Raw genomic sequence first — 22,606 nt, 5'->3', positions numbered from 1 at the left:
TTTGCGTTTTTCGCGCGAGTGTGTGCGTCCCAGAGAAAAGCAAAACACTGAGGGGGAATATACATTCCTCCACGCATAAACACATCACGCCACCGGGAGGGTGAAAGAGATAAACGTAGCTATCCTTACAGCATCAATGGCTGGTTGGTTCACAGCACTGCTCCTTTGATGCTGACGTCATGGCGCATGTCCCAGTTTCAAGGATACACCAGCGGTGCGGTCTTTGACCCCTCTCCTTCCACACACGCCGAACTGCGTTTCGGCGTTGTGACGGTTGTGGCACGCTTTACCCCTGCCCAAGGAACGCGTGTGTGTCCTTGGGCTTGGTTTTTTGGGCGAGTGAGCCAGTATGCCATCAGCTCCGCACCTTTCGCTCTGCTGGGCAATGGAAAATCTGGATAGCACAAGGGAGTTTCGTGCTATTTTTGTTGGGCTTTGTTTCCGTTTTCCGGGTGGGTATTACACTGACTGTATCGTATCAGAAACTGTTGTGGCGTAACTGCGTTTGTAAAATATTCTAAACGGCGTCGTATCTTATCTGGAATGAGAAAAGGAATTCTTTACGGTAAATTGCGTAACAGCGTGCTATTTACGTGCAGCGCAGTGCCATTGCCTGTGTACAATGTGAGGCGTTGTTTTGGCCATGCTTTCGTCACGTGATATTGGTGACTCTATCGGCCAGAATTGTTCTTACGCTAAGGGGAGGGTAATAGCTAGATTTAAATGTAGTATCTTGTTCTATGAAATCTAGCAACCGATAAACTATTCAAAGTACACCTTACGGCGATGTTCATTGCAAAAAAACAGGATTAGTTTAAAAGGATGGTTAGACAGTAGGAAACATTAGAAGTATAAAGATGTTGAAGATTAATTGTAAAGATTGATCGTTGTTCGAAATGTGTCTCTTTGACTCAGGGCAAGTCATCGGCACAGACACTTGCAATTGTGACGTCTCCTTTAGCAATGTTTTAAAGTTTAATTTGCATATTAATAACAAGGGGATCAATGCTACCAGAGGTTCCTACGCTGAAGGTTCGGAATACATTTAATTATATGTCCCTAAAACGGTTGTGGGTTTTATACAGTGGAAAGGATTCAATTCAAAGATACGATCGGTATACTAATCCTGCATATGTACAAGAATGAAGCATTCAAATGATTTTCTTATTCTATTCCATTAAGATATTGACAGTTCTTATTGTAATAAATTTAGATCATCCTTGAGCATTGGCATCCAAACACGCGAAATAATTATCACTATTTGCTTTGTTGGGGTGTAATAATGCAGAAATTAAAGGTAATCTTCGTCATAATCATTATTTGTTGTTGTTGTCGCCTTTTATCACCCTTAGTGTAGGAGCAAATTCCCAGAAAGTCAAACAAAAGGCAAGAATTCGGATGAAAACAACAAGAAAATAGCGCAGTTTGCACATTCTACGAATAGTTTATTAGTTCCTACGAAATGAGTAAGAAGTCACATCCTCCCGCACAGAGCAATTCACATCACAAACACATTCATCCCTTATATTTATGGCTAGAAAACACACCGTGCAGCCAATTTTGATCGCTGGCCGAGAAAACAACCCTTCTGGCAGATGGGATGATGTGCCAAGGTAGTGCCACAAAAAAAAAAAAAGAAGAAAACAAAAAAAAAACTCATCCATTCCTCTTGTTGCGCTGACGTTTGTCCTTTTTGTTTCGCGATATACTACATGTTTTTGATTGGGCAGAAGGGAGAGAGCAATGTTTGTCGTATTGGAAATCCCCTTAACCCATAACCTACATTCCGAGGTGTTCCGAGCACTCGATGGTTTGATGTTTCATTCACAGCGAAATTGCAAAGTGGAACGAAACCGCTGCCGTAATATCGTTCGATTTTGTAGTTTTGTGGTGCAAACGAAAAACAAAACAAAAAAATCGCACTTAAAAACACACTACAGCAGTGCTACCGTACACGATTAGTCGCACAAATCACTGTGTCACGACACACTTGCATGGTGCATCGACTGCGCTTCCTGGCCGTGCGAAAGCGATCGCACTGCCACGAGTGTTGTGTGCACTTCACGGCAGTTGCATTCGGGTGAATGCTATTTTTAGCACCACTAGGCGACACATGGGTGCCCACTTCCGAGACTGCACACAGGCACAGGCGCGAAACACGCCGAGAGAGCACAGCAGGCCGAAAGACATCACAGTTTGTGTGCTGGTTATGATGTTTTTTTGCTGCGCTGTTTGTTGAAGCGAACCCACGGCAAGCATATTTATGCGCTCGGCTCAACCTGCCCTCGACGACCAATAGCGACAAACTTTCGCTGCTTCCTTTCCACACTCGAGCGACGGAACACGCGAGCCTACGGCAAACGTCGCCGTCGCCGTGGTCGTCGTCTACGGGCGCGATGGTGGTGCAAAAAGGGAATGCCAGTTTCAAGGCCAGGGTTAGCCCCGGTGCTTCGGAGAGCATGCGGATGTGCGGCGGTTGTACATCACCCGCTGTACAACAGCAGCAAAAAGTGAATCTCGCTGTAGATGCTGCCGTGATCGTGCCGCGATCTTGGCAGCGAAAGTGCTCTGGCTCGGTGAAGTGAAAACGAAACGCCAAGCCTGCCGGTTTTGCAACATGGAACCGGCCAAGACGGTAGACGAAGGTAGGCCGGCCCGAGTGCTATGCACTTTGTGTAACCTAGTTTGTTTGTTTGTTTGTTTTTTTCTTCTCTCTGTTTTATCCAGCCGTCGCGATGGCGACGCGGTCGTCCCCCATCCGGTTTGGCCGGGAAAAATTGTCTCGACGTACGCAATTAAATCACGCACGTCGCCCCGTGTTAGCCGGTTAGCCGGAAGCAGTGGGGAAATGCATCGCGGATGGAGTTTTTCCTGGCTTCGTCTGCTGCATTGCTGCCGCTTCCTTTCTTTTCCTTTCTTTTTTTTTGTCTGCACAACCGGCACGCACGTGTGCGTGTGTGATGACTGTGCAATAGGTCCTTCGGTGGGCAGGATTTTATCTTCGATTTACGGATGCTCGTCGGAGGCGGGGGGTGGCTATGTATAGACAGCGGAGTCGTTTCCAGCCGAGTGGAAGTGAAATGGCTTTTTCCTAGCAGCTCCATCGCATACCCTTTGATGTTACAGTGCTTCTGTTTGCGAGCATAGTTGGCGAGATATGGCGAATGATATTAAATGTGGGTCAGCAGTAACGTAGCGGCTTTCAATCGTAAAGCGCAGATTGAATGCAGTGACCTATTTCGATTGAAACATACAGTAATACAGACAGTAAGAAATGCATAAGTATTCATCACGACTGTACGAAGCTTATCGTTAGATTACAATTAAAATATATATCTTAACCTCCAAAAAAAAACCTGTCTACAGTTAATGGAATTCAGAGCAGCTAATTTAATTGAAATATATTAAACACCGCAATTTAAATCAACACAAGGCCTGTCATAAAATGTGTCAACCAGCTTTCTGAGAAAGGAATACGGAATTCATACTAAGGTCTAGCAGCGTCTAGCAGGACCTGCCGGAAGGGGCAGTGTCGAGTGTTCGGTTTCCCCGTTCAATAGCAGCCGGCTGTCAGATTGCAGGTGTAGGAATGACTTGGTTTTGTGCTGGCTTCCGTTCTACACCTTCTGTTGCATTACGGTTCTGTTGCAGACATCTGGCTGAAACCGGATATCGTCGCCGGGCGCCAGTTTAATCGAGCGAATCCTCCAACAATCGGTGCACGCGCGTTTAGTTTTTGCTGCCCTGCGCCGATAGTTACGGTGCCATATTGTATTGAAGGGCGGGACTGGTATGACGCGAATTCATTACGCGATTAAACTGTCTAGTGCATACTTTTGTGGTTTGAGTGTACCGGTGTGTTCTTACCCTTCGTAAGGCCCATTTAGCGATCTAGTGAAAGTGAGTGTGAAATATTGTTTATTGATGATATTACTCAACACACTCTTAGAAATATGGAGTATTAAATATAAAGTTTAAGAATATTCTTTTCTCCGACTATTTAAACCTTTTATGACAGTAAAATATTACACTTAACATATTTTTCTCTTCTTTCCCGTAAGTCCATGGTTTGAGATTTTATTGAACTAATAAAGCGTCAATTGTAATGTGTAATTGTAAATAATTTAGATTCAATTGTTGAGAAGTTCTGTATGCCGTGTACGGTACGGCCTAAACGTATAAAAACTACAAACTATGCGTTCACTTTCTCTCGAGTGATATGTAAATACTTCTTTACCTGTAGTGCGCTGAAATGCGCTATGTTAGGCAAGGTTATGCTTTGGTATGCCATTTCCTGCAACCGATGGCACTAACCTTTTATGTTATTCAAACACACCTTTCGTGTGGCATTTCAAACATTCAATTGACGTTAAATTCAATATAGTGTACATCTGTCTAAGATTGTTAATCACGAACGCTGTTGTGTATCATACCAGCATTAATATACAAAATCAACACTTGTTTCAAATCAATAATTTTTTAAAAATTTTGCGACATTTAAAAGAATACATTGCTCTAAATCATAGGAACGCTTAGTTAAAGGTCCTGTAGTTTTAAGTGATGTATGTAGGCCACGGAGGCCAGATACATAATCAAGAATAAAGAAAGAAATAATTTAAAAAAATATACACTTTAGTTCTAGTGTTCAAATTTGATTTGAATTTATCTTCTTGTTCTTAGAGTAGTCAGACCAAATTATTTATATAGTCTAGTTACGTGTCTGGTCTCGGTTGGTCTCGTGGTACGGCCGGCAAGTGGTACAACCGAACCGATGTTGTGCAATGCCCGTCATGAGTTCGAGCCTCTCTGGGTCTCTAATACGATGCAAGACTGTATATGGTACTATCTACACTGTCTAACTTAACTGGCTGAACTGAAAGCTAACTTTACTGAAGGCTGACTACCAAAAACTTCCGCACGAAATCCGTATTCGTCGTGGCGGGGTGCCGTTCTTTGATCCCGCACGCTTCTTAATGAAGTTTCTTCAGTTTTTTACCATAACGGTTAGTGTACGACTGATAGAGCTTCCAAATTTTTGCTTCAGACTCGTGGGTTAAAATGATTGAAGGTGCAACAACATTTGGTTGGTGCTTGTAAACCCGTGAATATGTGACAATTTTTGTTCATTTTTTTTAATGCAAACGTTATTGCGTACAATATCCAACAATTCTTGGAACAATACGAAATGCACTGCATCATTTTTGATTTACTGTTTAAAGGAAATAAAACGACATCAACGGTCAAATCAATCAATCAAAAAAATATTATTAATACTGTTATTGCATTTGTTATTGTTACTGTTCTTGTACGCAAAAACAGAGACCCAGTTATGCCAGTTATGGCATAGCTCGACCAAAGCAAATAAAAAAATGTAAGCCATGCGACACTTTTTACGACCACTACCTAGCGCCACTTAACAAGCCCCGGAGGGGTTTTTGATCGCGCGTGGTTTGCATTATTTCGCTTCCGATTTGCTGCGGGCGTGTTTGGCCGTTGGGGTGGCGTGATTCTTCGCAATTTCTTCCTGCCCCATTGCGGCTCGCCCTAGCTCTCTGGCAGAAGTTGGCCACACATTTGCACTCAACGCGCAATCACTGCGGTGCAGCAAACAGAGTGCGCTTACATCGTCAAAGTGGTCACGTACGATCGTTTGTTGCCATCGTTGTGGGACTGTCGGATCGAAGTGCATCGCGCAGTACATGGTGTAAGGGGTGTGGTAGACAAGGTTGGTCATGGTTCGCAATTATTTTCCTTCTGCTAAGATTTGCGTTTTAAATTTTCAATGTTTTAAAATATTACATATAGTCTAGTGCCTGTCCCTCTAACTGTGCCTCATTACGTTCGTTGCTTTCCTGAATGCCATTGATTAATCCCAAGCGGCTGCTAAATCTCAATAGCTTATAGTAGGCAAACAACTAAACTAAGTGCCTGCTGTACTGCTTCCTAAGCCAAGGTTTGCGATAGTGAGCAATTGATGCACCCGTTCACTCGATGCATGCATGCACGCGAATGGAATCTTCCCATCAAGCTGTTCTGGCCAACGGGACTGCGGGTGGTTAGAAAAGAGAATCTCCCCGACTGCAACACCAGCAGCTGAGTCTGCCGGGTGACCGGGTGTGAGAAAACCAGATTCTCACCGAACACGCCGGCTTATCGCGCGCCAGTTGACAGTGTGGTTGGTTGACGAGGCTCACGTTGTTTACAGCTAGCTGCTGCTGCTGGCTCCCCTTATCACGTTGGGGCTACGATCTGCTCCGCAACGAGGGGTACACCTTCCCGCACCAGCCCGGGGCTAGAAGACACGCATCGCATCTTGCACCGCCCTTCGCTCGGTTGAATGATGTCCATTCCGGGGGTCATTGGTAATGATTTTAAACGAATTTGTGTTAACATATGGTGGTACTACGTGCGCCTGGATGTGTTTTCGTGCACTGCTCCCACTGTCTTATCAAGCAGCAGAAGTTCTGGCCGGTCTAGTTAAAGCTGGAAATGAAGCGAGTGCATGGACGGACGGATCGAAAAAGTCAACTCAATGTACCGAATAACTGTGCTCTTGATAGCGTTTATCGCTTTTGCGGCAGATTGTGGCAAAAAAAAGAAGATTTAACAAATATGCAACTCTTAATCTGATTCTCAATCATAGGACGTCTAGATGAATATTTTTACAATGGTATATAAAACAACACTCTCAAATGCAGAGCGATTGTGCATGCGTCTCTTCGAGCCAAGAAATTTCGTACCCAATAATTATCATCCACCACGTGCCAGTCGATGATTTGTTTGCCTTTTTCCCGATGGATGGAGCACTCAAAACCGCCTATCAACAGCCATACTTGCCTGCTGCAGTCTAATAGAGTGCCATTGTGCACAATGTGGCGTGCCCTGCGCTTTACCCATTCCCACAACCCTTGCCCTCGCCCGGGCGTGGTAAGAATTGCTTGCGCTCGAGGGTGCGATGATTATTATTGTCGATGATTGTTGTGCGAGTGACGATGGCAAATAATTGATGCACCCGACAGGGTGACACACCACTTCCCCCCCCCCCCCTGACTACCCCCCTTTTGCCCCGTGGCTAAGAATCGTTGCACGTTTTCTATCGCGTGGGCACGCGAACCTTTTAGTGCAGCCTACGGTTTTGCGATATGAGGATGGCCAATGGCAATCATTACGGCGTCGGGAAGCGTTCCACGTGGTGCTGGAATTTGTATGTTTAAATTCCAGCGTCATTAAGCGTCGTGTGTGTATGTGTGATATCTGAATCAGCGCAAACGAAGACATCGGAATCGGGCATCGGAATGTGCAATGGTAAGAACTGTTTTGCTCGAGCGGAAGTAGGTGTGCGCTGTTCCTCGGCTGATGCTTCAAGTCAGCAAACGGCAAAGGGGAAGTGTTTATGTTGTCCGTATCGTTCGTTTCTGCGCGTTGGCACTGCATCATATGCATGGAGTATCATTGCAGCGTGGAATTTGGTAACAAGACTCGCACGGACCGATCGTGAAATGCTCTTACTCACACAGTAATTTATTTTCATTTTAAGTGATGAAACTGAACTATTTTGCTACAAACTCGATGTTTTAGGATGCCGTCTTTCTATATTTTGTTTACGTTTGCTCTGTGAATCTGTTTTCTAAAAATTAGGTTTATGAAAGGTATACTTAAATCGAATCGTACTGAAATTAAACAAGAAGTTCCTAACAAATATCTCGTTGATAGTAAAACTTCCCGATACTCCTACCATGCACTTGCGTACCATATTGCAATACCACGTGTTCTGTCCCTTTAGCTCATTGGCTTACCTTTAGATGCAGATTTAAGCTCACCGTTATCGCACAAAGCGCCTCAAACGCATCCAACACTCACTTGAAGCTAAGAGGCGTGCAGCGATAACGATTCAATGGCGTTGGTTTGTTTTTAGTAAATTGATCGTGCCCCTTAAAGTCCGTTATTATTATAAGCCGGCTCGACACCCAATCCCTAGGCAGGGCTGGTCTCGAATCGTGCCGAGCATGGTGATGCATCATGCGTTGCCGAGAACGATGCCGCGATCGGCTTGTTACAGAAGCAAACTGCATTTAAATGCACCGAGCGCGTATAGTTGTGTAGGAGAGTTCGATATGAATATACGCGGCCTCGTTCAAGTGTGTGTAGTTGATACACACACACACACACCCATGGATCGAAGACAAGCACACAGGCACCCCAAGGGAATGGCACGTGTCCGATATTGCTGATGCTAGTGCATTGCTAATGGCGTGAATAAGCTTTTGCAAAGCTTTGGCGTGGAGGGTGCAATTGGGGGAAGGGCACTCGGGCAGGATTTATAAAGGCGTCGTTGCGACACATGTGATATGTTTGTGATGCATATTAATCGATTCAAACACTTGATGGTACACTCCAAGGGTGAATTTTGGTGTGGAAAAACGCATTTTTGTGATGTGAACTGTTCAACTTCGTGTTGCAAAGAGCGGAGGTTTGTTATACACACTTAGCATCTCTAGCCAAATTAGTTTGGTCAAAACGCAGGCAAGTGAATCACGAAGCACCGTGTAATGGGCAAAAGATAACCGCAGCGGCGAACAATAAACACCGGTCAAACATTTGGTCGTTAAACATTGGCGAGTAGGTGTCAGTAAATGAAGTGCCAGCAAATAAAGTCCCACCACCACGATCGCTTCCCTCTCTCCTCGATGGCACGTGTATCGAACGCGCTTGCGATTCATTGCAGCTAGCTCACATTCAAAGACACCTTTGATCAGGGACAATTTATTGTGTTCAGTTTTCTTTTAAGCACAACACCAAACTAAACCAAAGAACTCGGTCGGGCTATGTTTCCAAAAGAGTTTCACCCCAGATTGGCATCGGGGAGGGCCCGGATGGTAAGCGTCATCAGCGCAACGATGCATCGCCGCCCCTTGGAACCTCTAATTTCCCGATAGGAATTTGAAAGTAAACAATTTAACACCTCGCTAACTGGTCGGGGCGTTGGTCGAGGCGTTTGACGTTCCGTCCCGGAGCCATTTGTGCGAAATTCTGTGCAGCTGTGTGTCGGTCGGTTATTGCGCAGCGTATTGAGGTGGGATTTGGAAAATTTCGCTCACCCTCCAGGGTGCAATATGGCACGTGCCACGCGGTAGAGGAGAGGGTGGTTGAGTTTGAATAGGGAACAGTCGTAGTGCGCTGTATAGATCAGCTACCGATCGCCATATTTTGATAGCTGCAGCACGATCTTCGAAATGACGCGATCCATCTGTGGCGGAAGCGTCGCGCATCGAATGCGCGTTTTCTGAGCTGATCACGTACGGCGGCAGTGCGCAGCAACGGGCAGCGTAAATCGTCTAAAATGGTTTTACGCAGCCACAACAAAAACACAACCGCCGACGAGACAACAGCGAACCTGGGTAGCTGTGAAGAGTTGCATTCTAATTTGTGCATTGTACCTCGTTTCATGCTTTATTTTTTGTTCAGGCGACCGCGGACAGACGGACAAATAATTAACCCCACACTGCTGTTTGTACTAATCCTGGGTGTTTTATTTGTTTGCAGTCCCCTAGATAGCAAGGGATGGCGGTAGTTTACTTTGGGCAGGGAGTTGAATTTACACCCCAGAAGCAGGGAAGATCATCCGCGCGTAAGCCGGACGGGAGACACACTTGTTCGGCTTCCTACCGCGCGTGGAATTTAGACTCATCAATGCACGACGAATGACGCAAATTTGGGAGACGGACACAGACACACACCTAATCGTGTACCTATCGAGGGGACTGCACAGGTGGTACTTGTGGGCAGAAGTGCGCGCGTCCATGTTGACTGTTTTATGAAGTGTTACTGACCGCGGTGGTGTGTACACTCCTGGCTTGTGTGCCAGCCGCAAATGCATCGCGTGCGAAACAGCAACTTAACTCTTCCTAGTTGAGCATTAGCATCAGCTCTTTCGCCGCTGACGTGCGGATCGTATCGAATTTCGTCCGCCGCTAGAAATAACTACTGACCCTAAAAACAAAGTCTATCAATTGGATGCCAAAAAAATAAAAGCATGAAAACATAAAATGGGAAAACATGGCGTTACAAATGTGTCTACAACGTGCTAATATTTCTTAATTATTTAGAACACACTTTGTTGGAAAATGTAGAAATAATTGCAGCTGCAAATATGTTTCCTTTTTTAATAGAATAATTGAAAATATATTGATGTTGATGTGATAAGAAAGCAACTGAACATTCAATGATGCAGCATTTCAGTAAGATATGCTCTTGCCGTAGTTTGTAACCACATCGTTGCTATCGTCATTCACCTGCGCCGAATCGATCTGTGAGGGAATTATGAAAATTTCCCAACGTCCCACAAGATGATTGATTATTGCAGCTTTCCGTCACAATTGCACACCTCCTGCCGGCCCCGCTGCACTCGCTGCATCCCCCAATCATGGGTGCTAATCATCATGGCGTGTGTGCGTAAAGTAATGTATGCTAACGACGTAATTGTAGCCTCTCCGCCGGGCTAGCCGCAGGGGTTGCAACGGGAGTACGGGCGGGCTCTCGTTTCCCTACCCAACCCCCCCTCAGTATCGATAAACTCAACACCCGTGAGAAATCATTCGAGATCTTTGAGAAAGTGCGACACACGGAACACGCGGTGCTTTCGTTTTTCATTTCAGCACGTTCTGTCGCAGACAGGGTCCGTGTGGGGGGTAAGGATCTGGGTGAGTGCGTTGTATTGCGTAGTTAGAAATGTTTTCTAAGAAAAAAGTAGGTAGAGAAAAAACGCAACAAACAGATAGAGCATAACCATCTAGTACGATCGCTGCCCGATCGGTACCAAATATGTAGCTCTGATAGCGGTGTGATCAGGTGTTTTTTTCTTGTCTCTATCTCTCTTTCTCTTCATCTGGTGCCTCTCTCGCACTGGTGTTTCGAAGCCCGTGAATGAAACGATCACGTTTCGCAAGTGATCCAATCTGCCACACACACATCTTGCGCACGCCGCCACCCATTCCCATCTATGCGTGTCCTTCGCGCAATCGTTTTTCGAGGTTATGCGTCTGCCTGCCAACGTCAGTCGGACAGCCGGGGGGATTGCGGGAGCGGTTTATGTAAGCGGCAGTGTGTGTGTGTGTGTCTGTGCGCCAAAGGGTGAAGCGAATTTTTGCGAATCGTACGAGAGATCGCGCCAGACATGTTGGCGGCCGCCACAGCGGGTGTCTTGTGGTTGTTGTTGTTGTTGTTGTTGTTGTGTTTTTTGCGATCATTCCCTGCGACAGCCAACTCGGCGGTTCCGTTTTGCAAGACGACGAAGTGGCGGTTTTAGGATGTGAAGGTTGTTCCTGGGGCTGGTTGGCCATAGGAGGGTTAATTTTGTGTTTCTAATTACCCGAACGAATGCAACAGCAAGCGAACCGATTCGCGCTCGGGCTCGGGCAAGATGTGATTTGAGGGCGAATTAAATGAAGCTTGTAGAAGAGATGAAAACCAACACCACTCACCATTTTTGAAGGTATGCATTCCGTTCCGGCAGAATACCGCTTCCTTCGACTTTAATCCGTTTAATATATTTTAGGTAGATGGGCAGGAGTATTATTTTCCTGTCTGTAATTGTTGTAATTGTTTATTTCTGGTTCAATTGATACAAATGATTCCAGTGAATGTTCTTAAATCTAGTCTTACCTTTTCAATTAAAACGTGTGTTCGTCAAGTGCGTATTTTTTCAGTCAAACAGGTTAAAGAGAAAAGAGACATAAATTTCTTCTGTTCTAATAGCCCCAATGCGAAGGCCTAGTCTAGTTTGTATTTTTAGCTACATGAATGAAAAAAAAAAACACCAACCAAACTTAATGTGTGTCTATTTTATGACAAAAATGTTAGAATGCTTTGTTCAGCTGCAATTTCCAGTGTCTAGCAGTAAACGTGCAGATTCAGAAAATTGTTTAATAATCGCTGCGCAGCCCAAACAGCCGTTCCAATGGGTAATGGCCGCGTTCGCTGTAGGTCAGTGTGGCGTTAATATAGATTCCATAGAAATATTCCACGAACGCCGCAGCACACCCGAGCGCCGCGACATGGCGAATTCTGAGCGTGAGCGTTTTGGCCACTTTTATAGGTCAACCGGCGAACCTGCCTGCCTGCCTGCCTGCCTGCCCTGGTTGGTGTGGCCTTCTACGGCCACGGATTAATGGAGTTTTAATTGAAGGCCTCGCCCTGTCATGTGGAGAAGTTTTGAGTTTTGATTGATGATGCTGTTGTCTGTTGTCGTTGTGCGTGCAAATTTGTTGTATTTATTTTTGCAGTCCCCTGGCCTCCCTCCCGCCCAAACAGCTCCGTGAATGTGTGCGCGCAACGAAAAAAAAAGCATTGTTGCGTTGCGTTGGGGCGGTTTTGTGAATAGAGAACCATTTCGAAGCACCCCACTTGCGGCACCTACCACACGTATTGCGAGCGGGTCGTTCGGAGTGTTCGCTCTCGCTGACGTCAAAGTAAAATCCGGATCGGCACGGATTTAAAGGTTCCTTTGCCTGGCAGGATGCAAGGACCAAGGGGGTGACCGGCACGCAAGACGGCTAGCGTAAGTCGCTTGAGAAAGTGGTTCCGTTGGGTGCCGGCAAGTGGGTTTGGTGTGGTCCACCTTCGACACGTGTGTGTGAGTGTGTGTGTGTGAAGCATGGCGGAAAGGTGGCGACCTTCTTGTCACTGTCTGCCCATTTGCTCTTGACGATTATGAAGTGGAGATTGCACGGCAAAGGCAGAAAGTTGGGTTCAGGAGAAGCCTAATTTTTGTCACCGATGTCGTTTGCAGATATTTTGGAAGCATATTTTTAGCTTGAATCGCTTTTTTCGAAGAATTTTCACTTCAAGTACTTTTCGCTTTGATGCTTCGTGGCAAACCACCGCTAGTTCTACGGACGGAGGTCAAATGCTTCACTTTTGTGCGAACGAAACGAAACTAACTTTCCCTCCACTTGAACTGCAAAACCGCAAATCATGTACCCACGGCATCAAGAGCAAAACCAATAAAACAATCTCACCACCGGGTCAGTGTCGCACCGGGGTTGACGGCGAATTACATATTCAGCAAAACCTCTCCAAGCGTTAACGCTTGTTACTAATACCTTTTCGTCCTCGGCTTACTGCTCACTTCCCCAGCCGAATATTGGAGGTTCGGTGAGAAACTCCACACCGTGACATCGAATCTGCCTACAATCGGCTTTCCAGTCTGTGCCGGTTCGAACTGGTACCGCAGAAAAAGGGGGGGAAAACGCCCGTAACAATTCCGGCCAACCAATGTTACCTTCACGCAAAAAGGCAATCACGTTTTGAGCACTTGTGTAGTTTAAGTTCTCCTAGTACTCCAGTGCCCGGACAAGGTGAGCGACGTCCTTATATCGGTGCGCCGTCGGCTGTGAAACAATCCGGAGGTGTCTCGCTGTCGGAGTTGTTTCATTCCCTTTTGGACCTCGGCACGACACTGTCTGGGAGAAGTGACTTTTACCAAATGTGTCCCCCTCCCAGCTAGAGAAAGAGAGAGAGAGAGAGGGAGAGATAGTTGAAAGGTCAAGCCGGGTGGGACGGGTCGGCAGATACGTCTAAGCAAGGCCCCGGAGGGAATTGGGCGTGTAGCCCGGAGTGTACCCAGGTCCACATTTCCGAGCGGCACACTAAACACCATGACGCAGGCGCGGTGTTAGATGAGCAGCACGTTTGCCTTCCCCACAGGGAGGCCCGCACCATTATCGCCCGACCATCTTTTGATAATCACGGGAGCGCACCTTGATTGACGGGATGACGGGAAGTCTGGCCGGAGCGAAAGCTCGTGCTTACAATGCAATGAAAATATGCAATACTACACCGAACCACTTGCCCGTGTACCCTCTGTTTGAGGGCAGACTGGTGATGACGGTATCTCGTAGCGGTGGTTGTAATAGTTCGCGTAAGATGAGGTGCGATCGGAAACCCATTACGTCTGGTTTGAATGATTGACACCAGCACGAGCAAGTGGGACGCTTGGAGGCGAAACGCGTTTGGCGTACCAAACAAAATTGATTGTGACAGAAAATGGGGGAATTGTAGAAGTCATCGCAGTGTTACATAATCAATATCCGGGCTGATAGAAGGTGAACCTAATAAATTTTAAGGATCGTTCCTTTCGGTCGATCCACCGGAAGTTTGAACCGCGTTATGCCTTTAAGCTGGAGAAAGTATCAACAGTGATCGTTGGCTATTGGAGATCATCTAAGTGACATGAAGCAGTGCCGACTCACGTACCTGGTTTCGGGAGTTCAACGCCTTGCGATCTTCAAGTGTCGACGCAAAGTCATGTCACTATCGAATTTCGAACGTGGTTTCGCTGATCGCTGATCGATCGTATATGTGGTGGAGTGTTGTTTCTTTGGCGCGAATTTTAGCTTGTTTCTTTTGTTTTGCCATTTCGCGGGCAATAGCTCGCACGAGTTGTAAGCTTTTTTCCACCTACAATCACGTACACAGCACAATAACCTGTACCGTACCGCTAACGTGATGACAACAACGCACACTGTGTGGTTATTTGAGACGTCGTAAAGCAGCTTGGTTTATGAGCTGGGACCATATTTGTATGCAGTGACTGTTTTGGTACGATACTGTGACGATAGCGATAGCTCAAACGCGTTGAAAGAGAGAGAAAGAAAGAGAGAGAGAGAAAGCAATAAAACACCTTTCTCCACATATTTACTGTTTAATCTCAAACTAAAAGATCTTGTTTGAAACACATCATCATTTCTGTGTAAAAAATCCAAAATCTGAAGACATGTTGTCGTTTTAATCCTCTTTATGGTAAGTAACGAAGCAGTGTGATCCGATAATCAAATGCAAATCAAATTCCGCCCAGCAAAATTCCTTCATCTAAGATCCTACAGCTCCATTACACGTTCGGTTAGAATAATGAATTGCAATTCACCTTCCTGTCTGCCAGGGTAAAACTATTCCCTTCTTCAAACCGTATCGCGTGGAAGTGTACCGGTTCCAGTTCACTATCGTCTAGTGTTGACCGTAGCCTTATCGCTTCGCATCGCGTCTGTTTGCTAAACATTGGGGAGTGCCTGGCCAGCGCTCTGTGCGCTAGTTGATAACGGGGAAGTAGTGCAAATATTTACGGAAAGCAAATATTGGCTACAATCCGCGCCCTGCGTCCGCCGGTGGTCCGAGTGAGCCGAGAGGCGAACGGAAAACTCATTAGTGGACCGTGTTCAGTGACCAGCGAAGTCGTGTAGGTGTATGTTAACCTTTTGCATCGATTTTATAGGCATATATTTTATTTTTCGATCGTTCCGAGATGTCATAGATAGGGGATGCTTATTGACTTGACGTCAAGTGAGCGAAGAACTGAGTGGAACTAGATTCGTGTTTTAAACTAACCTTACACTTAGCGATACAACTATTGGTAACATTCATTGATGAGTAATTAAAATTACTTCAGTGTCGGGGATTCGAATCAAACTTCTAAAGATACAGTAATCTTTTAGGATCTCTAAAGATCCATTAATTGATCGAGAGTTAATCTTCACAGATTCTGGATTGTTTTAAAACCATAAATATTTATGAATTTTTAAGGGTAACATTTTTAAAATTTCAACATAAATTTTTAAGGGTTACAAGAAGGCAAGAATCTCTGAAGGTTGTAAGGATATTTTAAAATAATTATGAACATTTTCAAATTTATGAATGTCTAAATATTTTGACTCTACACAGATTAAACAATCTTGGTAGTTTTATCAACTTTTGAAGCATCCTGAATTCTTACATTTAAAATGTATTAATTCAGTTCAAAGATTCATTCAGTTTCATAAATCTGAATAAGAGTAGATGATTAATTCTGCATGTAGCACAAACCAATAATTGGCGCTTGAACTATGGTGCAATCTAAAGAAATTTCACGTACATACCTCAAAGCCTACTAATTCGGTCAAACTCTAACCACCCTTGGTGACGACACCACAATTTATAGCCAAGGTTGAATAACCTTGAACCTTACATATCATATTTCATTGAAGCATACTACACTACACTACAGCAGTGGCGGCGGCTCCCTGACACACTGCCAAGAGTTGCATGCCAACAGCTAACAGTGTGTCGGTGCACCCAGTGTTCGTGGTCCACCCCACTGTTGCGCCCACTGGGCGTTGCGCTACTGCAAGCACAACGTGTAGAAGGAAAAGCAAACAAAAACAAAAAGCACAAATGCTACGTTCAAGTACAAGGTTCAAGCACATCGAATGAGTTCCTTCCGCTTTTCCTGCCTTGGAAAGCGGACCAGGATGCCGAACATAAAGGATAGTCAGTCCAAAGTGCCCAAAATCAAAATGTCACTTTCGCCTTTACGGTTTCGAACCGTCGTTGTTCGCACATCGCTCGCGTCGCTTTATGGGCAGAGTTTTATTTAGCCTTTCTTTCCCTCTCCACCTCCGGCTTCAGGTTCCACCGAGGTTGCATTTGGGGCTGGGAAAACCCGTCCAGCGGTATGGCATTTTCACCGACCGTCGTTGCGTTGCGAATTGCAGTGTCGTGTCCTCTTGCCTGCAATCTTAAAAAGCTAAGGTAAAAGAAATAGACAGCACGACGAATAAGACGACCGACGCCCATGGAACGGATTGGCGAAAGTTGAATTTTTGTGAAATGGAAGCGCCTCAGTGGAATATATCCGTGCGATGACGTCAACCTGCTACGGAGAGGTTGGATTCGCACCCAAAACCCGCCTCAACGGGTGGAGTCGCGCTTGGAGGGTTCGCGCAACTTTCGGCACCGAGTCGTGCCGCCGGGGCCGGGCAATACGGACCAGACCAGTTGTCTGCCAGTTGTGTGCGCTGTAGCAATTGCCGGCCGGCAAAAATTGTTGTTGTTGCTGGGTTGATCTCCTGCAGGGTTTGCTCCAATACACCCCAGACGTTACGGGTCGTCGATGAGCAGGCGCGGGGAGAAGGTAACTCTCACTTTCAACCGAGCATGATGGACAGATTTTGACAGCTGAAGGATGTATGCAAGATGCAGAGTCGGAGCGAGGGATGTGAATGTGCAAATGGAATAAAACAAAAGAAAAAATCTCGTCCATGTCGTCCTCTGTACACAGCTTCCTTCGTCGCGCTACGGGTGCCGCGGTTCATTCGCAGTCAGTGTGACCGTGTGGATGATAAGACAACTTACAGAGTATGAGCTCGGTGGCGGTAGGGCGAACGATCGTACCCCACTTCTGACCATGGGTCCGATGGTCAAATCGAGCGCTGCTGTTCAAGAATCGCTGTACAGTGAGCGACAGAGAAGATCCTTCGAGATCTGCGTTCGTTAGCGGTTTGGTGGTGGTGGCCTTTGGGGAAGAGGTGAGTGTATGGGACCGATGGTTGAGACAAAAAACCACACTCGAAATGGGTCATCCATCAATCAACGGAACAAGCAAAGAGCAGAGGAAAAGACAGACACGCAGGCAGAGCAAAGAACACACCATCAGTCATTGGATTTTCGCGCACGCGGGGACTAACAGTGTGTGCGCGAGTCGTGTGATGAATATTGCGCGGGCGGGCGGGGTTTTTGCAACAAGCGTACACGCAACTAGCCTCTATCATCTGTCTTCGGGACACTCCCAGCGGGGTTGGTCCACGACGTTTCAATTGATTGGTGAACTTTTCCCTTTTTCGTTTCTCCGTGTGTGTGTATGGCCCCAATAGCAGTGCACCAACAGGTTTTGGGATGGATGATGCCAAAGGGTGGACCGGCGGACTGAGGCAACAGGCATCCGACCGGCTCGCTAAATGACAAACTTCACCGGCAACCGCAGACAGTCGGGCGGCCAATGACAGATTAATTAGAACGACGACTGCTGCACAAACCCTGGTGCCGGTGGTATACTTAGGCGGAAGTTTTGTTGCCTACCATCCGACAGCTGAGTTGGCTCTATCAGCAAGGGTTTCGTTTTTCGCTTCCCGCGTCCTTGGTCGCCGGTACGCCATGCGGTCCGCGTTGTGTGTTGTGATAGTTTCTTGGGTGGGATGTTTTTGTTTCGCTTGTAATGAATCTTCACATTAGTGATATTGTTTTCTGTTCCTAAAATCTTCTACTGGCACGATTTTGCTCTGCGTGCGTTAATGATGTGGAGTGAACATATTTAACTTATTCACCCTAAAATTGTTCCTACAGCTGTAAGAAACTCAGCTAATTAAAGCAACGTAAATATTAGTTAAATAACAAATCTACGCTATTTCGTGCCTCAATTTTGCTGGTGGCGGTTGTTGACTCCTTATCGTGTGCCGTCGGTCGCCTCTTTATTTCTGCAATCGCCGGCACACACACACCTTCGGGCAGCCGTTAACCATAGGACGGTCCGTGCTACGGCATTGCTGAGGGTGAACCCGGTGCTTATTTGTTTGGAAACGAAACTCGTAAATATTTTGACAGTACAAGCAGCGCCAAGAAGCACTAGTAGAAGGGACCCGGATCGGACGGTGGATTGGAAGTAGAAGATGTGATAGTGATCGCTCGGAAGAAGCACACGGGACCTGTGGGTGTTGGGAAAGGAACAGTGGTTGTTCCGCCTTGCGCTTGGTATGGGCCATAGGGTTGCGAATAAAAATGTTTACATTTTGCCTTAATTTAACCGAGCAATTTCCACATCAACTCAGACTGCCTCTTGCCCACCATGTTTCATTCGCTTCTGTACTGCTCTCCGTGTATTGTGTTGTACTACTAGGGGGCACGTTATGTTTTTTTTAAATAAAAAAAACGCGTTTGTTGAGAATCTTGAGACCTTTTCTTGGGGTTTGATGAGTTGGCTCGAGGACGACAGATGGTTTGCGGGAGGACACATTTCATTAAAACCATCCCTCCGAAATGGCCTATATTGTCCGAGAAGTAGAACTGTCCATTTTTACATTTGATTTAAATTCAGCTCTGTGCTGTTGAACGAAACTCCAACCTCTTGTCGAAACCATTCCCTCCCAGTGGAAAGAAAATAGAAAATAAACATATCTCCGATTTGCTATTTTTGGGAGCACTTCCACGGCAGTCTACCTTCTACCACATTATCTCTCGACTCCGGTGTAAACTGGTTGGACGCCGCTTGCACGCCATGTTCTGATGGCCATGTTCTGGAAGAAACAGCAACAGCGGGCATGTAATAAATATTTGTAAATATGTTTAAAAACCGAGAAGATTCCGGATTCCTTTCCCGATTGGCGGTGGTTTTCGTCGTTTTCGCCCGGTATGCTGTAGTTCGCGTCGTTTCACGTGTGTGTGATTTTTAATGGCACATTTAATTACATACCACTGCATCCCCTTTGTGTTAACGGCTTAGTATGCCACACCTTTCCGTTCAATTGGCTCTGTCACAAGGGCTCTGTGTTGGTTGGTTGATCGGCTGAGAACCGACACCGGTTGCCCTCGGTCACTTGACTACCCGTTCTCCCCCCCCCCCTCCCAAACCCAATGTCCAGCACTGTAAGCTGGTCGGCAAGGTGGTTTTTGCTGCCGCTAAGGAAATGTATTTAAATTTATTCTAAAATCTCTTGAAGAACGTTTCACTTGGCTCGCTGGTGCTGTTCACACAGGCGAGCTGATTTGCACTCGGTGCCATCTATGGTGATTGATAAGTTTGTAGAAGTCGTTTGTGTTGTGTGTCACATCAGCACTAGGAAGCAATGCGAGCAATAATTAATGACATTTTTGTTTCAACTTACGTTTAAACTGGCACACTGAAATTGTTTGATACATTGGAATCGCTATTGAGCAAATAAATAAGTAAAAATATGAATCTTTACTACCAGTACGGGGCCTGTTCGTGCAGAAAGACGACGTTCAAAAGGACATACCTGAGTGTGTGTGTGATGCTTTGTGCAGCACATGTTAAGGGGTAGGTAAAAAGCGTGATGTGGGAAGTGGTTAGCCGTCGGGTGACTTTTAGTCATTCCCCGCGCCACAGTTGTGTGAATCCATAATCGAGAAGGTGTAACAGTTTGCGGCAACCGTTTGCAAATTCATTTTTCACGTGACGATCATCCAAGGGCGAACGAAACGAACAGAATCCGTCTCGTCTCACGCGGCACAGCGTCGCTGGACGGCCATGTATTTCTTTCGAGCACGCCTGACGACTGACTGTGTCGTTTTGCGGTCCCGTCTGGCCGCCAGAGGAAAATTCTAACGAAAGTTTTTTTTCTCTTCTTTCTCGTTTCTTTCTTTCCCAGGTATGTGTTGTTGTTCCGCACGTGTTTTTCACAGCCTCTCGCTGCGCATCCCTCACCGGACATCAGTGAACACCCATCAGCAACAGCTAATTGAGCCGAAGAAAACAGAGAGAGAGAGAGAGCGAAAGAGCGAGAGATTCTAACCTAATTTCAGCAATTTTTCCACTTGTTTGACAGCTAGCACAGATAAGTTTTAGTTGGTCCTCCCACTGTATGTGTGCGTGTGTGTGTGCCGTGCAAATTCCACTACACGAATCGCCGCCAGCACAGCAGAAGTGCGATTTCCTACGAGCGACAGATCGGGAAAACATTTTTTCTGCAAACGATTTTCCATCCATCCAACTCAGCTAACCGAATTGGCCTAATTCTTGCTAAATGTGTGCTCTTGACAAACTTCCACCCTCCTACCCGATCGATTGGAAGGATCGCGCTTGGTTTGCGAGAATCGTTTGCGGCATTTTTTTCCCTTTTTTAATATTGTTTGTTGTTAGTTTTGTTCTCCTCCGTCTTCCCAATCCTTGGAAGCAATTAGTGGTTGATGGTAAAGCGGTTTCTTCTCTGCCAATGATGTGTGTTAAGTGTCTTGTTTTGCTACCTTCTTCTTGACCATTCTACCATCGAAGCAGTGTTTTTTTTTTCGTCTGCGGTTTCGTGGTTAATTCTTTGATCAACCATCACCATAATGTTTTTTTTGCTTACTTCTTTCGACCGTCCTCGACTCCATTCTGCCATCTGATTGATGGCATTGAAAAATGCGAATTCGAGTGTGTCCGCACGTCTCGCGTAACATCTCGCGAACATGCTAATGCTGCGCGAAACGGCTCGTTCCGCTGCTGCTGGTCGTGCCACGGGACACGAGTGGCACGGAAAACAAAACAAAAAAGCAGAGAAGCACCCCATCAAACGGAAGCAAACAGCTGCGCGTTCTCGGCGGGGTGCGTTCCGTGACAAAGCGACTCGGTAAGATCGAGAGTGGGACCGTACGACCAGTGAGGACAGTCGCTGGAATGTGGGTTACACGAGGGTTTTGGCTTATGGGGATTGGTTTATTTGCTTTGCAGATCAATTGGGTCAGTGAGTTATTGTATTCTAATTGCCCTTTGGTCGAAGATCAGTAGCAGATCAGTTTAAACGGTAGCACAAGCGGTTAGTGGTTATTATTAACAAAGATGATTCAATTCCGTGTTAAATATTCGCAGGAATAAATCATCTCGGTGAAAGCATTAGAAAACTTCAATCACATGGTGGAGCACACTTGGGGACAACGTTTTTTCGTTAGAATAGTTGCTTGCCAACACAAAAACAAGGTGAAAAAGCAAAAACAAATAATGAAGCTGTCCAACCGATGAACGTGACAAACGATCGGCAACCGGCAGTACTTTATCTCATTTCCTACCACTTCTGGGCAACGCGAGCTGGCATACGGCCAGGTTCTCCGCCGTACGATCAAACAAACTCACACTATAAATTCGGTCATCGTGTTGCATTCTCCACATTCCACAGGATCATCCTGCACGGCAATCTGGCACCCCGCAAAGAGCACACCGGGTGGTGCACAGTCGACGTAACGCCGTGTGACGCACTACACACTATTGGATCATTTTTCCTGCTAATTTGATTTCCCGGCCCATTAGAAATGGACGAAGATAGTTTTCAACCGGCGGCATCCCCAAATCTCCGCCGCACTCTACGGTTTACCGGTGTGTTGACCTTGGGCGAAGTGCTGTCCGTTTGGCAATGAACTTGTCTGTGCTTGGCGCTGGTCAACACGCTGGTCCGGTCAGGACCGATGGAATGAAAAATTAGCTCGCTTTCCCACAGCTAGGTAGACAGGTCGAACGACGTATGTGTAAATGCGGCTGATTGATAGTTTTTCCCACCCTCCGCCATAAGAAAGCACCGTTCGGTGTGTAGTTTTACGCTTTCCCTTGGTTTTTGGCTTGCTGATTGACTTTTCCCGTGGGTCGGCTGTGGGTCGGATGTGTGTTTATCGTTTTATTTTTATCTGTTGATTTTTCCCCCCTTTGCGATTGTTTTCCAACCGAGTGGACTGGTCACTAGGATCCCTTGGAAAGAAGAACATTCTTCTTCGGTTGCTGTATCGAAAATCTTCGCTGTTGCGATACAAGTCCCAGCAAGGGCCCAGCCTGGAACGCTGTTGGCTTTTTGCGCAGAAACTGCCCAAATGTGCGCATCTGGTTGAAAAAAGGTGCGGAGCGAAGCATAACCACTCGATGTGACTAATACACCCTACCATGCATGCGCGACCAGGAAACTGGAGACGCTCGCATTCAACAATGCTGCCAACGGTTGTTGTTTGGCCTTGAGCGCGAAGGGGCCAAATGAAAGAACAGCACACACAAAAAGGGACAAGCATCTGGAAATATTACACTCTCTACGTTGTTGTTTGTTATGAT

General features: G+C 46.1%; 1 protein-coding gene across 4 annotated transcripts in view; it reads left to right on the top strand.

Annotated features, from left to right (window-relative positions):
• LOC120898430 overlaps positions 1-22,606 on the top strand; it is a 49,852-nt gene that overhangs the window by 1,901 nt on the left and 25,345 nt on the right. The window lies entirely within an intron of this gene.

Source organism: Anopheles arabiensis, chromosome 2 (genome assembly GCF_016920715.1).
Source record: "Anopheles arabiensis isolate DONGOLA chromosome 2, AaraD3, whole genome shotgun sequence".
Taxonomy (NCBI): Eukaryota; Metazoa; Arthropoda; class Insecta; order Diptera; family Culicidae; genus Anopheles; species Anopheles arabiensis.
Note: the sequence above shows the minus strand (reverse complement) of the source record. Positions and strands in the feature narration are given on the sequence as shown.